The 24,069-nt window shown below is 43.7% G+C and overlaps 1 protein-coding gene across 3 annotated transcripts in view; it reads left to right on the top strand.

Annotated features, from left to right (window-relative positions):
• Positions 1–525: 525 nt before the first annotated feature.
• The window catches only part of taok3a (TAO kinase 3a), a 61,902-nt gene continuing 38,358 nt past the window's right edge, over positions 526–24,069 (top strand). The window contains exons 1-3 of one of the 3 annotated variants that reach the window (XM_079161204.1): positions 601–649; positions 6,218–6,294; positions 22,655–22,772. The gene's annotated coding sequence lies outside the window, so the exon portion shown is untranslated. Of the gene's footprint in view, positions 650–851; positions 912–6,217; positions 6,295–22,654; positions 22,773–24,069 lie in introns of those variants that run through there. The other 2 variants (XM_079161203.1, XM_079161205.1) reach the window with 2 other exon arrangements.

The raw sequence follows: 24,069 nt of genomic DNA, 5'->3' as shown, positions 1-24,069 counted from the left end.
AATGTTTTATTTAATTCCAGGTACATCCTTATGTTATTTAAGGTATGCAGTCTTAATAAATTCCTGATATTGTAGTCATGAACATTGCTTTTAAAAGTGTTAGTTAAACTTCATAATGGTAACAGCAGATGGCAGCATTGCACTACATTCAAGAGACGACCTGGATTGCCATCACTGAAGTTGCAACAGAATCGCTATGACTCAGTCATGCATCTTTAATGATTTGCAAACGAAAATAAGCTGCAGTATTGTTACTTTACTTGTACACATGCGCTTGTTATTCAAATGCATCACTACGGAAAATGCATTCAACGCCAGCTATTATGTTCTTTACACGTTATTTGGGTTAAACCAATTGTGCAAAAGATGCAAGAACAATACATTTGGTATTTATTCTGTACAAAAACACACATGGGAAGTGCACATCCACGCAGAGACAACTTTATTTCCGGCCGTCTGTAGCTGTCAAACACGAGCGAGGGGTTGTGCTCCCGCTGCTCCGTCATTCAGGAAGTCCGCACCAACTGACAGCACTTCAGCAAAGTCGCACCGACATCTTCAGACTCGGACTAAATATTCCCCGGAGAGAGAACGCTTTTTCAACAACGACGCAATTTTTTATTTTATTTTTTACAAAAAAAAGAAAAAGGTGAGCTTTTCTTTACTTCCTCTCTGTTGTTGTGTTGCTGTCACCGGTTTGTGTGACCGTGTAACCGCCGTGGACGGTTTAACGGGCTCGCGCTATAGCCTCGCGCTCTCACAAACTGAAATGACACTTCCTCTCTGAAGCTAAACGTCAACGCACTCAAGAGTGGATACAAATTAGTAGTGTGCGTTTGCACCTGAAGTTGAAAAAATGACCGCCGTCGCCTGGTTTCGACGTTGTTCGGCGTGTGGTTTCTACAGAGGGGGTGAGTGCAGAGACCAGCTCGCTGGGGGTTATAAGTGCGTAGTGTTGCTTTTTATTTAATGCAAAGCGCATGTTTGTTGAATGGTGCGTTTGTGCACCTGCTACATTTTTTTTTTGGTGGGGGGGGGGCTGATATTTACGCTGCGAACTGACGGATGGTTTGTTCCTCAGGGGGGTGAGTATGGAGAGCAAAACGGACGACAGGTTGTAATGAAGTGTACAGTTTTGCTTTTTGAAGCCGACAAGGACGGCTGGACGTCAACTTCTCATATACATGTGTGTGTGTTTTATATTTTAGCGTTGTCACGCGACGCGAGCCGGTCTGCGCGAGTCTGTCACATCCAAAATAAGGTCGTGGTACCGTCCATTGCGTCCTACATTGTTGTGAGTGAGATTTTACTATCAACGCACAGTCACAATGGTTCTCCGTTGAGACGGTGTAACGTCCACTACACAGGACCCGCGCCACATCTTTTTACTACATTCTATACTACGTCTTGTTAATCAGTCGTGCATTGTCTGCATCCTCGACACTGTTTTTTTTTTTTTACGAATACTTGCTTGCGTTCATTTAATGCAAAGACAACAGTCGCACGTCATGCATCTTTAGCCTGTATATATATCTATATATATATATTTAAATCCTTCCAGCTACAATAGGTCATTACCTGCGTGCAGCAGGACAGTGTTTGGTAAAATAACGCTCGAAATGGCAGATGTAGATGGCAAGCTGAGCACTAAAACCCAAGCTGACCCAACATGATGTCATCTCTTGTGCGTGCGTGTGTGTGTGGAGCGCATGAGTGAGAGGCAGCAGACCTGTGTTTTCACTGCTTTTAACTGTCGCTTGTAAAGATTTATTTTAAGAAGCCTGTGTTTTCATGCACGGCTCACCAGCATGTAATCCCATATTATGACATTGCACCTGCACTTTATATTTCTCTGCTTCAGAGGTGCAAAGTAGGGGTTGGAAAAAAAACCTCATTTCACACACATTTGTTTTCGCAGAATTGAGTTTACCTGTCTTGCAATAACGCTGAGTAAGAAAGACGGAGAATGCGATCTTCTTTCTTTCCACTCTTTCCTGCCATTATGTCACCAGTCAAGAGTTTCTATTGCCCTACTTCCGTTCTGCAGCAGACATGCTCTTTTCGTTCAAAGTGCACAGTACTGTTGTGCAAGTCCTCTCCATTGTTCACATCACCCAAATCTAGGAGGCTCGTTTGCAACCTATTGACCAAGAAAGCGAGAGAGGAAACAGAAGAAGGCACACTTCCTTATTAGCTTATGGTATCTAGAGGCAGTTCAGCATTGGGGGATTTTAACTTTGACTCGGCCATTTTCAGGTAAATGTTTTACTCAACCAGGCTGATAGGGAACGGGTGTTTGTGTCAGCCACTGCAGGCAGATTACACACGGGTCAGGAAGTTTCTTGTACAGCTGGACCCAGGAGAGGTTAGGTAGAAAGCTGTATGTAGTGCATGAGACGTGAGACATTCAAGACCAAAAGTCAAAGGGCCAAGGAGTCAAAGAGACTCATTTTTAACAGGCACTTAATCAATAGACTATTGTGCTTTTGATGAATCATCATCCACTTTAATTTGTCCCTTGTTAAACACTGCTACAGGTCTCCATAATGCTAACATTCATGTCTTTTTATAGAGCTGTGTGAGAGATTATTTAGACGGTAGTCAGGGGTCTGCTCATGGATTTGCTCAAATCTTTTTTAGCACCAGTGTTGTGCGTTTGTTGACGTGTGCATGCTGATGGATGCACTGGGAGAGGACACATCAGCTGCTGTTGACAATTGGCTGATGTGGCTGTCAGAGACAGGAGGAGGGGGAGGAGGGGGGGGGGGGGGGGGTGTGTGAGCGAGCCAGACACGCTCACACTGAGGCCATGTTCACACTACAGGCTGGCGACCATTTGATTTGCACACGTGACCGGTTTAAATCGGGTTCAAGATTAGGCTTAAGGCAAACTTCCAGGGCTGACAATGTGCTGTGTGAGGGATCTGTCGCATCAAAATTCTTATTTACAATGCTGATTATGTAATCAGCATCTTAATGCATTTATTTATTTCATCACTGATTCTCCATGATCACTTAACGTAGGCCTATATTGAAATTCCTGTACCATTCATTTTGGGTTTTTTTTGTCATGAAGTGCTAGGTTCAACCATATGAATGCAACATATTTGTGAGAAGATGTTTGTGAGATTTCATCATTAGCATAATCAACACTGTTGATATATAGTGTGCCTAGGGGTACACAGGAAGTAACATAAAAGGTGATGGAAAACCTTGGCAAGAGTTTAACAAAAACCAACAGCAATTAGGTACATTTATTAACAGTATAGATGAACGGGAACAAACCAACTAAATAAGGAAGTGTAGCCGTCCGGGTATCCAAGGCCAACATAATAAACAAAACCCCCACGCTAACTGGAAAAGAAGAGGTCAGCTGGCCTACGAACAAACAAAACAATACTGAACTCCCTAACTCGTCACAAAAACAGGAGAAAACTTTACAAAATAATAGGCAGAGAACCCCTACAAAGCGTCCATTAAGTTTGAACCCCAGGTATGGCAGCACAAATGCTCTTGGTAGCAGAAACACCAAACCCTCAGCGCCACAGGCCCAGAGTGAACAAACGGGGGGGCTGGGAAACACTGGATTCGAGGGTTGATATGCAGCTCCACTGATGAGATGAGGACTCTCAGGTGTGGGTGCTTCAGTGATCGTCAAGGGGCGTGGCAGACCTGAAAGACTAACAGAGCTCTCTACTAGAAAAGAGGCATCGTTAAGTCAGGGGGCGTAACAAACACCATAAAGTTGCATTAAAAGTTTGTTGACAAATATAATTGACAAAAATGATTTAAAAAGAAGACTTTCATACTGTGGAGCCTCTAGTCCCACCTTCAACATCAGCAACAAAAACAACAAATTGAATGTTGTCAGTAGTTGTATTCAATTTTGTTCGTAGAGAGAGAGAGAGAGAGGAGCATATTGTTAATAGCAATAAGAAAGTAAGTGAATGCCACAAATTCTCTTAAATCACTTGAACATGTCACATTAGAACCAACCAGTTCGTATGAGTTGTTCTTCCATGAGGCCCAATGTATTCCATTTCCTGATGATGACTCTTGGATTCAGTTAGAAGCTTGGTGTTGAGACCATTGGCCAGATTAAATTAGATTGGTTATCAATCACTAGATTAAATTGTGTGTGTGTGTGTGTGTGTATGTATATATATATATATATATATATATATATATATATGCAATAAATCAGCTCGAAGACGTGTCATAAAATCTTGCCAAAGACGAAATTAAACTCCCCAAGCTGCCTGCCCGCAAAGCACTGGTTAAATGGTGATGATGTAATCAGCAGTGTGTGTGTGTGTGTGTGTGTGTGTGTGTGTGTGTGTGTGTGTGTGTGTGTGTGTGTGTGTGTGTGTGTGTGTGTGTGTGTGTGTGTGTGTGTGTGTGTGTGTGTGTACGTGTACGTACTGGTAGTTCTGTTAGTGGCCCAACCGGCCGCGGGGCCTGTTAATAGCAGTGAGTGAGGAGTCAGCAGGCAGTCGATGTAAAACAATAAACAGGTTTTTTGAGAAAGTGTGAGTCAGCCCAACCGCTAGAGGTGATTGAGCATGGAGGCATAATTAGCCACGTAAGATATTATGCTGTTTACTGCAGCAGAATGCGAGATTAGCTGTGGACAGACACAGAGGTGCACACGCGTGACCGGTCACATGATCCTTCTGGCAGAGATAATAATGATACTGCATCACAAATCATAATATAATGATGCTCAATTTTCAATTTCTTTCTTACACTCCTAGTAATCTCTCTATTTCAGTATTCAGTGTGACAGAAAGTTGGCGTCTTTATCGTTGCATCCATCATTTTGGAAGAAACTTGTCCAAACAACAACACAGTCTTTTTCAGATTTAGCTACTCTGGAGGGCATGATCAAGATGCGCCCTTTTCAGTGCATGTAAATGCTGGCTTATCGTGATTAGAATGGCCAAATGTAGGAGATAAAAAGGTACGTTTTCAGATTAGCCAGCTTACTGTGGGCATGGCCTCACACCACCAGCAGACCTGACTTTAGTTGGGGGCGGGGGCGGGGGGGGTTAAACCTCTGGCAGCAGGCGTAACACAAGCCGTGCTCTGTGAAGGGGTTTGGATTATCAGGGTGTAGGTAAAGTTCAAAATATGAAGCAGAGCAGGAAGTGGGTTCCTCTCAGCTCAGGAGGGCTGTTATACAGAACATGCAGTATGTTTACACCAGCATTTATGGCCACAATATTCAGCACCAAGTCTATGTAATGTGACCAGGGATCTGTGGATGTGCTCATGGAGGCAGTGAAGTGAATCCATGAAAATAATTGCCCACCTACAGCAGGAAGGCAAACCAGTATTGGTTCACACTGGACGCAAAGCGCCAATATTTTTGAAAGAAGCGCTTCTTTTCGGCACCCGAGTAAACCAATTGGACTGTAGGCACAGGATGCGGCGCTGAGCTCGGCAGCCGGCGTGCGATTTTCCGTGATAGTTTTGGCGTCTGGCAAGAAAACACATTGATAATCCACCAAAAAAAAAATATAGAATATTAGATGATATGAATGATCTCATTCTGATAAATGAATCGCCCCACACTTTTGACTTCCCTGGCCTAGTGTCACTGTCATCTGTGATCGTGGTTTATATGATTTTTATTCCACGTTGTGTCAAAACGGAGAGCGGACAGACAGAAAGACGCTCGCTCATTAACTTTACGGTGCCTCCACATCCAGCCTGAACCCGGCTTAAGTTCGTTCTGTTTCTGAGCCGAACCTCTGACCACGATGAGGGAGTTTGTCCTCATGGGAGCGATACATTATTACATTCATTCACAAACATCTCTTTTTCATGTTTCTGCAGAGTGCCTGTCCACATGTCATTGGTATGCGCTAAAGGCTACAGCCCTTTTATCTGTTATCTGTACCCCACATAGTCACCGTCTGTAAAACAGGCGACGGCAGTTACATCGCCAGTGTGACCTCTGTGTGCCTGTTTTTAGCTTCTGCTTCGCAGCTCTTCTAATGTGCCGCAGCGCCTAATGCGATCTCTTGTCAGTCTTGGTTGAATCCTGACTTGTCTAATTTAAGAACAACCAGAAGGCGTACGGGCAGAACCTGGACCTCTTTTAACTAGCACTAAAAACGGTGCTTCGGACAGCCTCCTCCTGTCCCTGCAATGGCTTAGTAAGTGATGTCTTATCACAGTCTGTGACTCTTCCTTCCTCCCTCCCTTCCTCTAGTCGGATGAGGGTCATGTGGATGTCAAAGGTAACAAGTTTACCTGCTCTGCTGTCGAGGAACCGCGACAGGCTCACTGGTAGGCATATATATATATACCCTTTAATGAGTTTACTAGCTGTGTGCTAGGTCAGCTCTACATATCTGCGAGATATCCATTATGATATTTTCCAAAAAGTTGGAACCGTTGATGCCAGTGGAGAAAATCTTGGCAGGTGTTTGTTTTTGCATCTGGGGCGACTTGTTGAAAGTGACAGTGGAAAAAAACGTACATTTCTCCTCCCCCGCCGACTAATCCGTCTCAGCATCTTTCACAACTCCCCGCTGAAAGCGATGAACTTTTCTCCTCTTCCATCTGATGGAGGCCTGACTTTAGGGAAAGGTATCAGAAAGGTATTGTTGTCAGTTTAGCACTGTGCTACAGCAGTTTGGTGGTTTATGCCACGGTAGCAGAGAGCATCAAATATTAAAGCGCTGCTGTCAGGCTTAATGTTCTGCAGTGATCTGGTTTAGCATGTCTCATATAGGAATGCTGTCTCAAATGACAAGCAGAATTACCCCAACCCCCCCCACCTCTCCTCTACCAACACATGTGTTAATGCGTACAGCTTCTAATGATTTCAAAAGACAGCAACACTGCTGCAAGATCATGGTCTTGTGAAGCCAGCAAGAGAGAGAACCAGTACAGATGTTTGGTAACAGGATTAATCTACAGTAGCAGTAGTTCAATTAACTTCCCAATCATGAGATGGGTGCATCCCTCAGCCTCCTTCTGGTGGGCATAAAGGCAGTGTTTGTACCCGAGACAGACTGTGTGAAAACGTTCAGGTCCACGGCAAAATGTCTCGTCTATGATCCACCTGAAGGCCCCAAAAGGCCTAATCAGAAACTCTTTCATCTGCATTTACTTCTGGATTTTGATGGAGATTGTGTATTCACGCCACAGACCATGATAGGTGTCACTGGGAAAAATGTGAAATGGATCCAGTCATGGCCCAGCAGCTGGTGCAGACCTGAGTCATGGCCTTGGTCTACCGAAAGCTGTCTGGAAGCGGAGGAAGTCCCGGCCCAACAGATGTCTCATCAACAAACGCCTCCCTTGTGACTGTGACCACTTCGGCTGTTCACTCGCCACCTCGCTCTGCAGAACACTGTCTTTGTCTGACCAACCACCAGGATCCAGCTGTCATACATTGAAGTTTCCCCCCAATGAAAATATTGCGTACGTTAAAAGACATTGATTGTGGCAATTTAAACGTAGGCTTGTGTCTGGAGGCGCATGCTATACTTTACTCACCTGGCAGATTTATTTGTTGTTTTCACGCCTATCATAGGTTCTATCTGGCTTAACTTGTTCACCGCACACAATACCGACATATGTTTCATGCCAAAATGCAGAACAGATTTGTTGTTAAATACGTCATTCTGTCTCGTTCGTTACGTGAACTGCACTGAACCCTCTGTCATAAGAGAGGCATTTTGGCGAGTCGGCCTCGCTGCTGTGTGGGAGGTTAGCATGATAGCGACTTGATTACAGCCCTTCATCAGAAGCGCGCCTCCAATCCTCTGGCGAGGTTGCAGCTGTGACCATGAGTTTGCCCCCTCCCCCCCTCCAGCCCCCATTATGTCCGGCTACATCTGTCTCCAGCTCTCTCCTGTGAAATCTGCAAAGCCTCTTCCTGCTACTCCGTGACTAGGCCGAGTTGAAGAGCAGCCATCATCATCATCATCACCCAAAGAGACATCACCAGTGCTGATGGCTGCCTTGCCTCATCTCTTCCCACCACCACCGCCCGTCCTGGGTCTACAGCTTAATTTAGCCCAGCAGAATGAAGGAAAGGGCTCAGGAGTATTTTTAGAACCACGTGGTTCACTGTAATAGGGGTCTTTTTAAAAATAAGTGAAAGTGTTGTGTCATAGGCCGACAATTTGCGTCCGTTCCGCTGACTCTCCTCTGCATGCAGCCGGCTGGGAGAACTGCCGTATATATGCGCTGCTAGCTTAACAGAGTGGGGCATGTCAGCAAGGCTTAGGACGCCTGATTGTGATAGACACATTTGCTTATGTGAGTGGGGGGTGAGGTAATACACTGCACCGCACTGGTCTATTTTGAGAGCTTCCTTTGCCTGCCCAAAGCGCTTTTGTGTCTCACAGCTCTACATCATAATTTCTACTCGGCGCCTTTAGAACACGTTTCCGGATCTGCCTTTATTTTCTTCTGTTTTTTAAGTGTCATTGCGCATTTCACCGATGTGTTAGTTGAGCGCTTTTTATGGCGGGCAGCAGCAGCCGCTGTGGCCAATATTGGTGTTATTTAATGACTGTTGACAAGCTTTCAGTCCATAGCGTTATCAAACCATGCTTTTTGGGCTTCTTAAGGGTGATGTCGCCTGGCAAGATTGCACAGAACCTTTTCGGTCCGGCTGCCACAGAACCTGACGTAATTGCTCGATAACTCCTCATCTGTTGGGCTCCCAGAGTATGTGCCAAACCCCCCCCCCCCCCCCCCCCCCCCGTCCCAAGAGAAAGTAGGCCTCTGCCCGAGCTCTGTGCAGCCCTAATGCTGTGACTGGACTGCCTCCATTGGGTCAAGTGGAGATTTGCCTCTGATGAATCTGGGGGAGATTGTGTGGCGCTCTCGCCAGCCAGCAGTGATTCCGGCTAAATGTGACTTAATTTTTGTTATTTTTTAGTTAAGTCTGTGGCTTAGCCTGGCTTCATATGTATTACTGCAGGATTCCCCACCAGAAATGTATAGTTCAAGACACCATCGAGGCTAACAAGTTATGTTTAACGATTGGACAACATGGCAATTTCTTATATTTCAGCCTCCCATAGTTGCTGCCATTATGTCTCTAACTGGGCTTTTAGCTAATCTGTTGATTCATCAGACTGGATGTGAAATGTGTGTCATATTGCATAAGGGAACCTAGGAGTTTCTCACAGGGAAAAATCCGGCTACAAAGCAACTACTCCTGCCACCCTTTTCTTGCTTAACAGTTCATGCTAGGACAGCTTTGTATGCCTTTGTGAACCCAAAGAGCCGGAGGTTGAACTGAACAATTGTCCAATTAAACTTTGACTTGGAGGAAACTCTGCCAGTCAACACCCCGCCCTACTACTTCCCCTCGCTCGTTCTCGTTTTCCTCTCATCACACACAAACACAAACGAACCAGATGTGCAGCGCTGCACAGCCAGGAGGCCACAAACCCTGGGATAATTGCAGGGATGACATCGTCCCAGAGGGCGAGAGAGGAAATGGTTAAATCGTCGGGCCGCGAGAGTATCAAAGACGCCGATGCGTGCACACGCCCTTGTTGGCTTTTCATAGACGGCAGCCTTCCTGACCCATGTCCAGCTATTGTTTCCTGGTGCGATATGTCGGATAGGAACGCCTATTGTTCATTCTTATCCACTCCACAGTGAAGGAGCAGGAAGCAGGCTCTCACCGATCATCACAGGCTGGATTGTAGTGCTGATGACACTTTGCCACCACTGTAACACCCAGCATGATTTAGCAGCCATTCATTGATGAGCTTATAAACCGTTGATTGCATCTTAGTCCAGAGGGACGATGGGAAGTAAGAGTTTTCAGTTATGCAGTAGTATCAGAGAATCTACTGCATTCATGGAACATGCTGATACTTCCCCACACATGACATAATAAACATGATTGAGTAGGATGAAGACATCTGACTGCATATCTATGCTCTCTCTCTCTTTCTCAAGCTCACACATTCTCTCTCTCTCTCGCTCTCTCTCGCTCTGATTTGTTGTTCCATGTGTTATAAATACAGGGTCCCCAAGTATTATATATGCAGTATAAACATTTGTACATTTGATGATTTGTACAAATAAAAAAAAACTATTAAAAACTGTACAATTTGATGATCTATAATGAGAGCAGTGTTAGCGGGTTGTTGACGGTGTTTGACTGTGAAATGTTCATCAGAGTGACGGCCTGCGGGAGGAAACTCTTCTCTTGATTTTTGTGACATTGTGTGGAACAACAAACTGATTGATAGAAACACAGTAATTGACAGATCAGCTGATTATAGTAACCATTAGTCGCAGCCCTATTGGAAGATGTTCTGTCTTTTGTGACTGAGGGTTCTCAACTCAAACAATCCGACACTCATGATGACATTTCACAAGTTTTTCCCGCACAGTGAGGGTGGATCTTTATTTGATATTTCCTGTCATATCCCCAGCCCAGTCCGCTCTGTTTCTATTGGGTAGTTTCACAAACAGCTGTTTAACAAAACTCATCAATACTTCAGTGCCTGGGGCTCTAAAGACCCAACGCTTTAGCTTCACTTGGCATATCGATGCACATTGATTCTTTTTATGGAATTGGCCTGACCATATATCTCTTACACACACTCACACAATAAAGGTGGAATTAGCAAATGCGTTGTTTTAGTTTAGTGACTTGTATTAAGACATATTGCTATAATGTTGCTGTTGCCTTTTTTAAGTAATTTGTGTGGTTAAAAGATTTTTGTGTGTGTGTGTGTGTGTGTGTGTGTGTGTGTGTGTGTGTGTGTGTGTGTGTGTGTGTGTGTGTGTGTGTGTGTGTGTGTGTGTGTGTGTGTGTGTGTGTGTGTGTGTGTGTGTGTGTGTGTGTGTGTGTGTGTGTGTGTGTGTGTGTGTGTGTGTAAAAGAAGCTTGGATGAACCAGTACAGATCTAAAAGAGAAAGGGGGAGGCTAAGTTCTGAGCCTGAATTAATTCCCAAACTAATTGCGGGCAGACTTTACAGGGGATAAAAAGCTGAAATGCTAAGTCCTAAAACCCATAGGCCCTCTCCCACTCTGTGTAAACCTCAATGATGATGTACATAATTTATACTGTCTGTGTATATTTGAAGAAGAAGAAGACGGTAGAGGCAAAACACAAGGGAAATGACTCAGTGGCCTAGATGCATGTTTCCTTTTTGGGGTTTCCTCTGCTAAATTTCCCCCTCTCTCTCTCTCTCTCTTTCGCTTTGGCTGATCGTTCTCTCTTTTCTTTTTAAAAAGGTAGAGGAGGAGAAAGGGTTGTAGGTTAGTATGCTCAGGCTGATCTTGCTATGTCTCATCCATTGAGGTGCGATAGCTAGACGAGTCAAATAACCCAGTCAACCCTGTCTCCTACAGAACTAAGTTCCCATACAACTAAACTGCTCACTCTTTCTGTCTATGATGATCCGTCCCTCTCCATGTCGACTCTTCTATCGCAAGGCGAAGTCTGAGGTGTTTCACTGGAACCACTTGAAGACTTTGACACAAACCCCCCCCCCCCCCCCCCCCCCCCCCCCATCCTATTTACTTTTTTGTCTTCTTCTCTTCACGGTCAACTGAAAGCCACATGCTCCCTCAGAAAATGTCTCCCTGTGATACACTAGTGGCTGCAGGATGTTTTTTATCGGGTCTATTATGGAGCTGACAGCTGTGGGAGTCCTAGCCATGAATGTATAACCCTGAATCACAACATCCCGTGAGGCCCCGGCGAATGATTGCATGACATCATGGTTTTCCCTCCAAGAAAAACGGCCTTCAAGAAAGTCCGAGAGGAGCGTCTCATCCACCCGGCATGGGCGTCTTACACGGAATCAATTCAGCGAGCCGAGAGATTTAGAGTAGACTCATGATCGCTGCTTGGGCTTTGTCTGGAGGGCAGTCGGTTTTGCTCTAAATTCGGCAAACCTTGCTCGGCAGATTAGGAAAAGAAGGGCGTGGAAAAGCTTTTAGATACTTCCTCCAGCTAATGATAGCTCAGCCTGTCTGTTAATTGGAGTCTCTATAATATTTAATTATGAAAAAACAAAACAAAAATCCACAAGTGGCGGCTGCTTGGCCAAACAATTTCTCTTTTGCATCGCTTTCACTGCGGAACATGCAATAGACCTCTTATTAATCTCTCTGCTGCTCTTGATTGGAAAATCCTGGCTTTAGAGTAGCTCTTCACTCTATGCCCAGCCCAGTGTGTGTGTGTATATATATATATATATACACACACACATACACACACACACACACACACACTTACACACTTGGACCTGAAACCAGATCAGCTGGTGTGTACTTCCGCAAGGAGAAGCCCCTCTGTCTGTCTGTCTGTGTGTGTGTGTGTGTGAGTCTCCATGCACACTGCTGATTAAATGGCTGTAGCACTTTGAGTAATGATTACGTGTGTGTGTGTGTGTGTGTGTGTGTGTGTGTGTGTGTGTGTGTGTGTGTGTGTGTGTGTGTGTGTGTGTGTGTGTGTGTGTGTGTGTGTGTGTGTGTGTGTGTGTGTGTGTGTGTGTGTGTGTGTGTGTGTGTGTACGTTTTCTCTCATACACTCAGAACTCTCTGGTGCTCCCATGCATCTTGCGTGGCCTTGTGGGAGAAGCGGAATGGGGCTCCAGCAGCGGGATGACTCACTAGCCAGTGCAGGCATTTGACCATCAGCACATGTAACTGCGGTGTCAGGGACAGAGCTAGGACTCCCTCAGTGACCCACATGCAAAGAGGTCTTCAGACAGAATAGTTGATGTGTGGAGGGGGGGGTAAAACCTCAGCCCTGACACAGTGGGAGCTAAATCCTAGTTAATTTCTATTGGCTGTGATGTGGCCTTGATGTCAAACATCACAGACTGATCGCTCTCACTGCTACACTTTCTGGCGTCCCACCATTTATGAGCTGACGTACATGTGTGTGTATGTGAGCCTAAGTATAGTTGCACAGAACGTTGCTCCTCAATCATTGTGTGCACATGTGCTTTAGTGCACTTGCACATTGTGGTTTTCCTTGTTTTTTTCCCCCCACCCATACGCTGTGAGTGCATGTGTGTTTCCACAGCCATCATGTGTTTGGGTTTGCGGCTGAAGAGTACTTTTGCAGCCACAATGAAAATCAATACGGCTGTGAATTGATAGTGTCGCAAACAGGCCCAGGGTTACCGCCCAGTCGATATATACGGCCCGTCTCGTCACCAGCTGAGCCTGGCTGGATGTGGCCAATGGCAGTGAGCGTTGTGCACATTGATGAAAACACCAGCACTTATCGAATGGCCCGTCTTTGACATTCACACCAGTTTAGCACCAGCAGCATGCCTACGTGTTACCCAGGGTCAATAGAAACCCAAAGGCCAAGACCTCGGGGACCAAACCAAATTGACATTTACCTTTTTTAATTGTTGTCTGTCCTGTTCTCTTCCCCTTTTCTGTGAATCAACAGAGATATCATTTAAGTTTGCTATAGGGAAACCCATCTCCTCATGCATATGAATGCTAAACTAAAGGTTAGGGTTAGGTATACATTAGGTCTTTTTTGTGAACTGTAAGCTAAGCTGTCAACAGAAACATTGTGTCTGTCTTGTTTCTTGAAGTGTTAATAGATGGAAAGAAGTAATCGCTGCCTTTTTTATTTCTTCCGGCCATTAGAATGCAATCCATCTGTCAATCCGCGTCTGTAACCAGGCCTCTCTGTATTAGTTATATCCTCCTTCTTGGTAAAAAAACAATCTCACCATACTGTTTCCCCAAATGTGCCTTTCACTCACCCAAACAGACTACCGGTGTGGAATAAATCATAGCACCAGTTTTGTCATAACAATTTTTAGTCCTTGTAAACGCCTTTTTTATTTAGACACAATTCCCCCCAAATCATGCTCCGGCTGAGAGAAGAATTAGCTTTGTTCATGTGACTGTGCTACTTTTTTGATTTTGCTGTTATGGTGTAAGCATGCAAGAGAAGGGGAAATGTCCCAGTGGGAAAAGACTCCAGAAGTTGAATAATTATATGTTGTTTTATTTTTAAATTGTAGTTGTTTTTTTCTTTGTTTTCCCAGTAGTATTGTTGTATCATTAAAACTGCAATGCCTGAAGTTTATATTTTGTCCCTTACCACCTATGCACATTATGCATGCGTTTAGTACTTAAACAAATATTTCCCTGTCGGTATCGAGGAGTTAAAACAAATTCTCACATTCTGCAGTGTGAGTGTGGAGACAGCCATTGATTTAAAGGTTCAAATCACCGCGTAGCCATGTTCATAAAAACTAGTCTTTAGCCTGTTTAGCATTAAATGGTATGGTTGCATATTAAGCAGCTGAGCCAGTGTGCACATAGTAATGTTGCCAACACTATGACAAGTACTGTACATACCAATAGGGTATTAAGACATAAAGCTGAGCTGATGTAGACAGATTCTCTGTTGAACACGGTGACCCCTGGGTCAGCGTGATGGATTACATTAATCTTTACAGATCACACCCTGTGTTAACCCTCTGACTCACTGGTCTCAGTCACACAGTCCTGTCATTGGCCCCTGATATGGGCTCCTTAACCAGCCCACAGCAAACGAGCGGTTGTGCTTGTCTGGGCAATGTGTCGTGACTTTTGGTCGCCAATTCCTTGCTAATCTCAAAAATTCCATCTGCAATATTGTCTAATAATCTGAGGTTTCATGAGCTGTAGGTGACGCTGGATGTTATCTTTGTGTTCCTATACTTAGGGCTTTACTATCCAGTTCCAGGAGACATTTTGACATGTCGTAAGAAACTCGCAGGGGAAACCAAAAGCCAGCATGCATAATACCAGCCACCTGGGGTTCATTAAGTCATTATTCATGATATTAATTACACCTGTGCTTTCCCTGCTATGACATGACAAAGGAGTCATTTTAGGTGAATGGAATGGAAGTCTGGTGTCATCGCTGTTACACATGACATTAGAGAAAGTCTCTTTGCAGACATTGTCCTCGTCACTCGTGGACCCTTCCTAAAGATGGCACGATACATCTGAGGGGTCGTAAAGTGATTAACTGGATAGAAAAGAAGAAGGGAAGTATGTCTGTGAAAATTCAGTTTTAACATGTTTAGCTGAGCTCTTATAAACACACGTGGACATTGCTTTGTTTTAGAGAGTCACAGGCCTAACGGTTAATAATAGTTTTCATCCTCGCCTTCTTTGTTTCTCCCTTTCACTTTAATACAAATTTGCATTATTCACACACACACACACACACACACACACACACACACACACACACACACACACACACACACACACACACACACACACACACACACACACACACACACACACACACACACACACACACACACAGTCCTGCTAATCCTACAAACCTTGCCTATACACTCGGATTGGAATGCGTCCTCTCATTCAAACTGGACATACTCTTACTGACCCACAGCCAGAAGCCAATTAATAGGAAATCTGGGTTACGACGCGTCTACACAGGAGGCGATGCAGCCATGTTTTTAGACCACCATCCGTCAAATCAATCCAACTGTCTACACTTCAAGTCTATTTCCCTGTGTTTTTACGTGTATTACCACATATTTTGTGTATTGGGCTTTGAGCGCTTGAAAAATGCGAGTCACCTACACTGTGTAGCTTCTGCTGTTCATATGTAGGCATACTCTTAGTGTTATTTTAAATTCCCCTCTGGACAGTGACGAAGGAATTCTCGCTAAAGTGCACACACACACACACACGCACACACACAGTCTGTGCAAATCTCCTCAGATTAATTGAGTGGTTTTCGGACATGATTTGCATAAAAGCCAACACACGCGCATGTTGGTGTTGGTACAATGAGTCAGCTTAGAGGAGGTGGCGCTGGTGGAGTCGTGCTTTTAAAATAATGAACTGGTTCGAGGCCTACAAGGGTTTTAAAATAAAAATAGAGAGAACTCCCACATTTGGACATGTGTTTTACTGCAGGCATGTCACAGAGGACACATGGAGCACAGGGAAGCTGTCACGAGGAGGACGATGAAGACGTTACTCAACAGTTTTACTGGTTAACTTTTAATATCTGGTCCTAAATTATACTTTTTTTTATGTGTTTAATACAGAAAGTTGAGTTTAAAAAAAATAAAATAAAATAATTGATTTTCTTCAATAAAGTCTTTTTAAGAAATAAAGAAATTAATTTATTTTCTTGTTTTAAGCCTTTTACTCAAAGCAGTTTAATAACATAATAAAGTAGTTGTAAGTTCTCTTTTTTTTCCTTATCTCTAATACTCTGCATGGACTTAAACACTAATCTCATTAATTATCGTCTTTATCTGAGAACTAAGGGCTACAAAAAGTCAGCTATGTCAGCCGAAATAGAGGGGTGTGTGTGTGTGTGTGTGTGTGTGTGTGTGTGTGTGTGTGTGTGTGTGTGTGTGTGTGTGTGTGTGTGTGTGTGTGTGTGTGTGTGTGTGTGTGTGTGTGTGTGTGCGCGTGTGCGTGTGCGCGTGTGTTTGAGATCAACATTAAGTTAATTTACTCCCATCTTTAATGATGTGGACAAAGAGCATTCCCTTCATTCAGACCAACAACCCTACTATTAATGCTCCAACTTGCTCCACCATCTGAGCTTCTGCCACCACAAACAGTGGGACGACAATAACAAGCATATGTTATTAAGTTGGTGGTTACAGCTGATTATAGGGTACGTCAAGTAAAAGGATATGTAGCCTCTGATTACCTGTTGGTTAAATTACTACAGCTAAGCTGCTGCTATCCTGGTCTCTCTCTCTCTCTCTGTCTGTCTGTCTGTGTGTGTGTGTGTAACTTGTTGGTTCCTTTACCCACGAGCAACCTCCCTTCTCCTCCTCCCTCACTTTCTCTGATGTGCAGAATTGTCTGTGAGGGACTGTTGAATAATTTAGCAGCCGGGTGACGGCGCCCTGTGACACTGCACTTAGTGTGTTTGCTCGTTTCATTCAGGGCATGTGTGTGTTGTTGTATTTATTTAAGGGGGAGGAGTTTGGAAAAAGATAAGGGATTTTGTGTGTGTGTGACTGTGTAGCTTTGGAAAAAGCAAGACAGTAGACTACACACACACACGCACACTATGGAGCAGGTTGGGTGGACTAAACAGGCGCTATAGCACTGATAGTGAGGATGAATGTAGAGAAAACTCCAGGTATCGCTCCGAAGGGATGGACACACACACACACACACACACACACCTCTGGATTCATTGGATTGCTCTAAAAAAAGTGTTGACACTAAATGAGGGATGGTCTTTGTGTGGCAGAATGTGTGTGACCGAAGCTGTGTGCGTGTGTGTGCGTGAGCTTGCATAACGTCTATGCCGAATTATCATTCTGGAATGATCGTTCTCTGTTTTCTTTTCTTACCATTACTGATCCTCAGGGCTCTGAGATTTCCTCTTGGAATGCATCTGAAAGAAGCACTTTATTTTGAGTGAGGCCACGTGTTGTGTGCTGTGTGGAATAAAGCCACATAACTGCTGCCTTGCAGACTGTTCAGTCGAGTGTTAGGCATTCATTCACTGACTGCATTTTCCAGTTTGAGGAAGTTGCAAAGAAGAATCCACTCCTTTTTTAACTGACAGACAAAAGTTGAAAAGTTTGGTCTGTAAAATGTTGCCAAGCTAGAACCTGTGAAGTTTTGCTTAAAAAACAAATAATCTATTCGATATAATTGATCGATTATCAAAAGAGGCTTAAGACTAATTTTTTGTTAATCAAATAATGAATGAAATAATTGACAGCTCTACATCTAACTACAGGCAAATGTAATTGCATAAATGGTGGATTCCTCCAAAAGATTGCATATGTATGTGTATGCATGAGTGATAAAACCATATAAAGGTGTTAAGAGTTCATACAACAGTGAAACGCTCCATAATGGATAGACGTGATCTTTTCCTACCTCTGGCTCCTCCCAAACACCTCCCAGATGCCCTACGGCTCAATATTGCAAAGCTGCCACTTTACACATGGACGTGTGTGAGGGGGAAAAAAAAGTGTAAAGATATTTGTCACGTGTGAAGGCTATCATGTGTTGTTGGTTGTGCTGCTCTCTATCTTCTGAGTCTGCGTCACTGTGAGTGTCTTCTCTCCATACATATGGAGAATAAGACTGATGTTGACCTAAAGCTTCAGGGCAGAAGAGGAGCTTTGCTTCGTCTGGTGGTGTGAATAATTTGGCTTGGCCCAGTCGGCATCTACTTTAGTTGATGTATATCGTTGTTGCACCTTGCACGGTTTATCAGTGTTGGAAGTGTGGCTGATAGCAGCAGTCAACTGGCCAACATTTGTTTTATGGCAGTGGTAGCCAAGATATGCCGAGTGCTGATCTGATACCATTGTTTCATTAATACGCTGTATGCTTCACCGTGTGGACGTGACTGGAGTCATTCTCTTATGTAGCAAAATCAGACTTCATCTAGACATTGCTTCTTCTAATTTTGTAAAAACAAAATGTAACAAATAAATACATAGATTTTTATTTATCATTAGATACAAAAAAGCTTCAACATTGATTACAATTCAAGTGTGAACCTTCTGAATGCAGCAACAAATTGGTCAAAACCACAAGAGGAATTCAATTTTAAAGAAAATGCAAACATTAAATCACATTACGCACGACTTCATTTCCACGTTGTTTTGTGTCTTTCGAGCTCGTCCTGGTTTAACGTCACGTGATGCATGATCCCCGGAGTGGTTGTAAAGAGTCTTGAGTATACGTTTCTACGTAAAAACCTGTGGCGCTAACCTTAGCAGAGCACGTTAGCACAGCATTAACTAGTGTTAGCACTTCTATGCTATGCTAGCTACTGAAGGAATACTGAATGTCTACACGTGGTGCACTTGCTTTTGAATGATTGTAACAGTGAATGAAGACCGACCCGGCTTTACAGGAACAGTGTTGATCCTCAACTTCATTGCCTTCTGTCTCGATCACCAGATGATGTGCTGGTTCACTTTGACACTGTGACCTGTTGGCTTTAGCTTCTTAACCCTCATTGCTGAATCATTTTGACATCCTGGATATATCCCTCTTAACGCACAATGTAGACCCTGCTTTAAAACAAAGGCAACAATAGGCATTTATAGACTGTGTTCGATCATCATTGCTCATCAGTCCCCCCCCCGAGGACACGGATGACTTTTGTCTCTCCCGTAGTTAAAGTCGGGATTGAAAGTGACACAAGTTCGTAGTGAGCACTTCATCCCTAGAGTGCTGCTCGAGCAGGATGGAAATGTACGATCCTTAAAAAGGTCATCGGTGCCAAGTTCAACTTTTGAAACATCCTCAACACAAGTTGAGTAGCCACTGTGAGGGTTTGGGCTGTTTTTGCTTGAAGGCAACAAGAAGAAATCACTTCAAATATAGTAGAGATTTAGAGTTGGCCCCGGGTTTTAAGTCGGCGGGTATAGGCCACTTATTTGTCTTGTATTTGTCCCTCATCCACCAACACACACATTTATGTTGGCATTAGCCTTAAAGCTAATCTGAAGGTAACTGTGTGTGTGTGTGTGTGTGTGTGTGCGCGCATGTGTGTGTTTGTACATGTGTGTGTTTGTATGCATGCATGTCTCAATAGTGTCACTAAGCTCCTACGATGAGAGCTGCCCCCAAGTCTCCAAATCCTGCTTTAGAGCGTAGTGTGTGTGTGTGTGTGTGTGTGTGTTCTTCGCTCTGTGAGAATGAGTCACTGCTATAAAAATCCACTCCATGCCGCCCTGGCAGGATAATCAGGACATAATGTTTAGTTTCCTTCTATCTCGGTGGATTAGTTTATTTTCATCCGGTGAGAATTTATGCGTGTTGTGGAAATGGCCTCATATTTGGTTGTCTTAGCTTTATTTAAAGCAGCATCTCACTAAAGGGACGTGTGATTTAAAGCCCATCTCTACCTCTAGCATGACTTATCAGAAGCCCACCTCAGTTATCGTCACTCTGGGGATCATTGAGTGTTACATTTGGGACCATTGAGTCCCATTATCATTGATCAAATTCCAGCAAATCGGGGCTTGAAGCAATTATAAAGACAGACAAAGTATGATAACCAGTTGTATATTTGTTTGTGGTGCTTTAAGTGCACATTAATTCAGATTCACAACATACATTCACATCCAAGAGCTAATTAGTTCAACATCTACTGACTGATAATGAGCAGTTTTTCTGCTGCTTGCTCAACGGTACTTTGTACTTTAAACGGCTGCTGGCGAAGGGGAATAATTCCCTTGAAGTAGTCACCCAGGAAGTGATGTCATCATGGATACCTGCAGCAGCCTGTTAGTTGCTCTTGGAAGTCTGTATGTGGAAAAAGTGGACCACAATGAGGGCTGAACTTGGCCCAGGTCCCTGTTTGAGACCCGCCATCACATCCAGCTTGATGACTTGTTGGGCCGATCCTTCCGAAAGCTGTTCTGGTGGATCGATTTTCCCTCGAACAGAAACGCAATACTAGGTTTTGCTTTCTAAAAACAGGTTGTTTGGCCGAGTTGTGCCTCGGAAATTGACGGCTCGTGACTCACGACGTATGATTCATAACACAGCGCGTGTGTCATGTAACAGGAGGAACGGAAAGGAGGATTTGGATATCGAGATTTTAATCATTAGCCGATGCACCAACGAACTTTGTCAGAAAGCCTGTGGACCTACCAGAGCTGCTGTGATGTGCTCTTACTAGACTGAGCCTCACTTAAATACAACATCATAATTCTTAGTCAGTCAACTATAAAAGTTTAGCAATAATATCTGAGATGATCTTTACACTTTTATAAAATGAAAGAGACTTTTCTATTAGGACCGTTCACCAAAATAAAAAATGTTTTTATTGATTTAAAAATGTATTGATTTTAGTCAATTGACCAAAGTTTTCTTTTTTTTCAAGCAATGTTATATAATTTAGAAATGTATCTTAAACTGGATATGTTTTGTTTTCAGACATTTTGAAATGTCACCTTGAGCTCTGTAAACTCGTGATGGACTTTGTCTCTTTTTCAATCAAGAAAATAATTGGCAGATTAATTGAGAATCAAAAATATTAGTTCGTTGCCACGCTGAAAGTAGTTCATGTTCTGATGGTATGTTTGAAACAGGAGACAAATAAAAGTCTCTTTACGATGGAGCTGAGTCAAACACCATCTCACCCCTTTCCTCTCTATCCATCTATCTACACCGCTCTCTTGCTGGTTGGTCACAAATGCCAAGCGGGCTGGAGGGAGCGAGGAGGAGGAGGAGGAGAAAGAAGAGGAGGAGTGCAGCAACAACTTCCCCAGAGGCTCATGCAAGCGTCAGTTTGTGTTATAAATCATTCAGGGACACTCAGAAGGGGCACAATACATTTCTATCCTCCTCCTCTCATCCCTCCATCCTCGCTCCTTTTTATTATTGAATGCGGTTCCTCTGAGAACCCGATCTGCTGCTCGACATGATCTAAGAGAGAGGAGGAGGTGAAACCAATAACACAAGAGGGGAGGGTGAGAAATTGATAAAATGGGAGAGGTGGAGGAAGAAAAGAGGTTTGATTCCACACAGGAAGTAAAGGGGTCGTGTGAGGACTGAGTGATGGGTCTGCTGTGCTTCCTGATGGTCGGGCTGCTTGTGGACAACAGTTGGTTTTATTGTGTGCTCATCTTGTTGGTCACGTTGTGGATGCTGCTCCACCTGCTTGTCAAAACAACACACAGTCCAGTAGCTGACAGCGCTGCTGTCAGAACAACTCGCTCACATTTTCTGATGTGCATGTTTGTGTGTGGATATACTGCATGCGTGTGTGATACTGTGTGTGTGTGTGTGGTGTCCTTGAACTGGTGTATTTGCAAGAGGAAGAAAGAGGACTCGTCCGTCTGTAAACATGAAGCACTTCCCTTGTATAAAAGGCCAAAGCATTTAGTTTGAGATACCGTTGGCCCAGTGCATTCTGGGATAGACATTGGGCTCCCTGCTGTGGCCCTGAATATGGACAAGCAGATGTGGCAAATCAATGAACATGAAGAGTGTTGCTGGATTTGACTATCCTGTGATTCTTGCAGCATTTTAAGACCTAAAATCCAGACTGATATACAGCAGCCTTTATCTTATACCGGTGGTACTGTTCGTGGCAATACTTCTGAGAAGAAGTGTAACTTTCTTTGTGGTGGTTGTATTGTCTGATAAAAGAAATGGTCACTACTGTGGATCCTGGTGTGAATCAGAGGATAATAACTGACATGAAAGAGATTCTCATTGGCTGGCTGGTCGTTCCACCATCTGCTACTGGGAGCACATTTAAAAGCTTTTCCTTTTGTTTGTACTGCAAAGCAGTGACCCATCCTGCACATATCTCATAAGATCTGACTCTGATGTACAATGTATACATTGCAGTGTGGATTAATTTAGTGGATGTTGGTCTAAAAAGGCAATATATAATAGACAAATGTAAAAAAGAAGGGAAGGCTAACTTTATTTTTGGCATTAGCAGAAGTTGCAGAATGTGCATCAGATGCTAATCGGTCCCAAAAGACTGAAGTGAAAGACCTATATTTATATTTGGACATTTTTCATAAAATAATTCTTAAAATGATTAACCAATGATCAAAATAGTTGCTGATTGATATTATTTTGATCGATTATCGCAGCTGCAATTTCCTAATGCCTTTTAGCTTAATCCAGCCATCTAACCCTCCTGTTGTGTGTTCCTGTCCTCAGGTACAGTATTAATCCAGCCATGATGAAAGTCGGCAACAAGACGACCCTGGACTTAAACTGAAGAGAGAGAACGAGACGGAGGCTCATCTGACATCCCCGACACACACATTTCCCTCTGGTGAGTTATACACTCCTCTGATGCTGTCCATATCAGGCCACCTCATCATCATACACCCCAAGTGTTCCTTTTTTTTTAACCAATGTCTTTAATTATATTGCAATCTCCAGCATGCAAATGAGAAAAATATGCAACGGTGATTTATCTAGTAAGCAGATTGTTGGAAACACCTGACAAACGTGTGTGTGTGTGTGTGTGTGTGTGTGTGTGTGTGTGTGTGTGTGTGTGTGTGTGTGTGTGTGTGTGTGTGTGTGTGTGTGTGTGTGTGTGTGTGTGTGTGTGTGTGTGTGTGTGTGTGTGTGTGTGTCCATCCATCCCAGTCATGCCAGCGCACAGGCGTCAGCCGAATGTAAACTGGGTCTTGTTTACCTCGTAATGGAAGCTCTCTCATGTACATAGCAGCTAACCAAGCCTCTGTCACTCTGTATTAAAAGCTGAGTCTGAAGGGAGGCTAAGTTTCTCTGGCCGATGCTGTGCCACGGCTTTGTCAATCCGTGTGTGTGTGTGTGCATGCACACGTAAATTCCTGTGTATGTGGATTGCTGCGACATAACTGTTTGAGGTTGCTTGTTGGCAGAATGCAGGAACATTCCGTTAAACAGGAAGCCTGCTAGCCCAGACAAACGTATTACGTGTTAGATGGTTCATGTTGGATCTGTGTGTTAGATTTTACATTCGCATTTCTGTGGTTGCACTTCACTCTTAATGTCTTGTATTCAAGTGAAGACTGTAGTAATTGTATTTGTTAATTGATTAGAAATGAAATATTGCAGCTGAATGTGGTCGACAACGGTAGAAAACCACCGTTTCTTGTTTTGCTTTATGTAGTTTTTAAATGTTTTGCTTTCATTTGTCATAGAAGGTTGTGTAGCTCTGGCCTCTTTCAGCTGTAGTGATGAAAGGAAAATGGAGGTTTGTCTGTGGTTTGGAGTCTTTTGTGAATTAGGTAATAATGTAAATCCTTCTGTCATCTTGAGAGAGCCGACAACACCGATCATTGGATCATTTGCCGTCGGCAAATCTTGCTGCTGAGTCACAGCCTGAGTGGGAAAAGAGCCCGGGGATGATGTGTGGTCGAGGTTTTTTTGGGTAACGGTACGACCCTTGGGGCAACACAACGGCTGATTTGAAATGTCTGCACTTCCTCTCTCTTGCAGGCTCGTAAGAGGACAGACTACCTGTACACAAGCAGCCTCATGGTAGCCCTAAAGGTTCACCCATACAGGGGTTTCACTTATTTGTGTACAAAACATGCTTGACTGATATCGCTTCCTCTCTGTAGTTGCACCTGTGAAGG

Source organism: Pholis gunnellus (assembly GCF_910591455.1).
Source record: "Pholis gunnellus genome assembly, chromosome: 6".
Taxonomy (NCBI): Eukaryota; Metazoa; Chordata; class Actinopteri; order Perciformes; family Pholidae; genus Pholis; species Pholis gunnellus.
The sequence above is the reverse complement of the archived record's forward strand: the minus strand, read 5'-3'. Positions and strand labels throughout refer to the sequence as shown.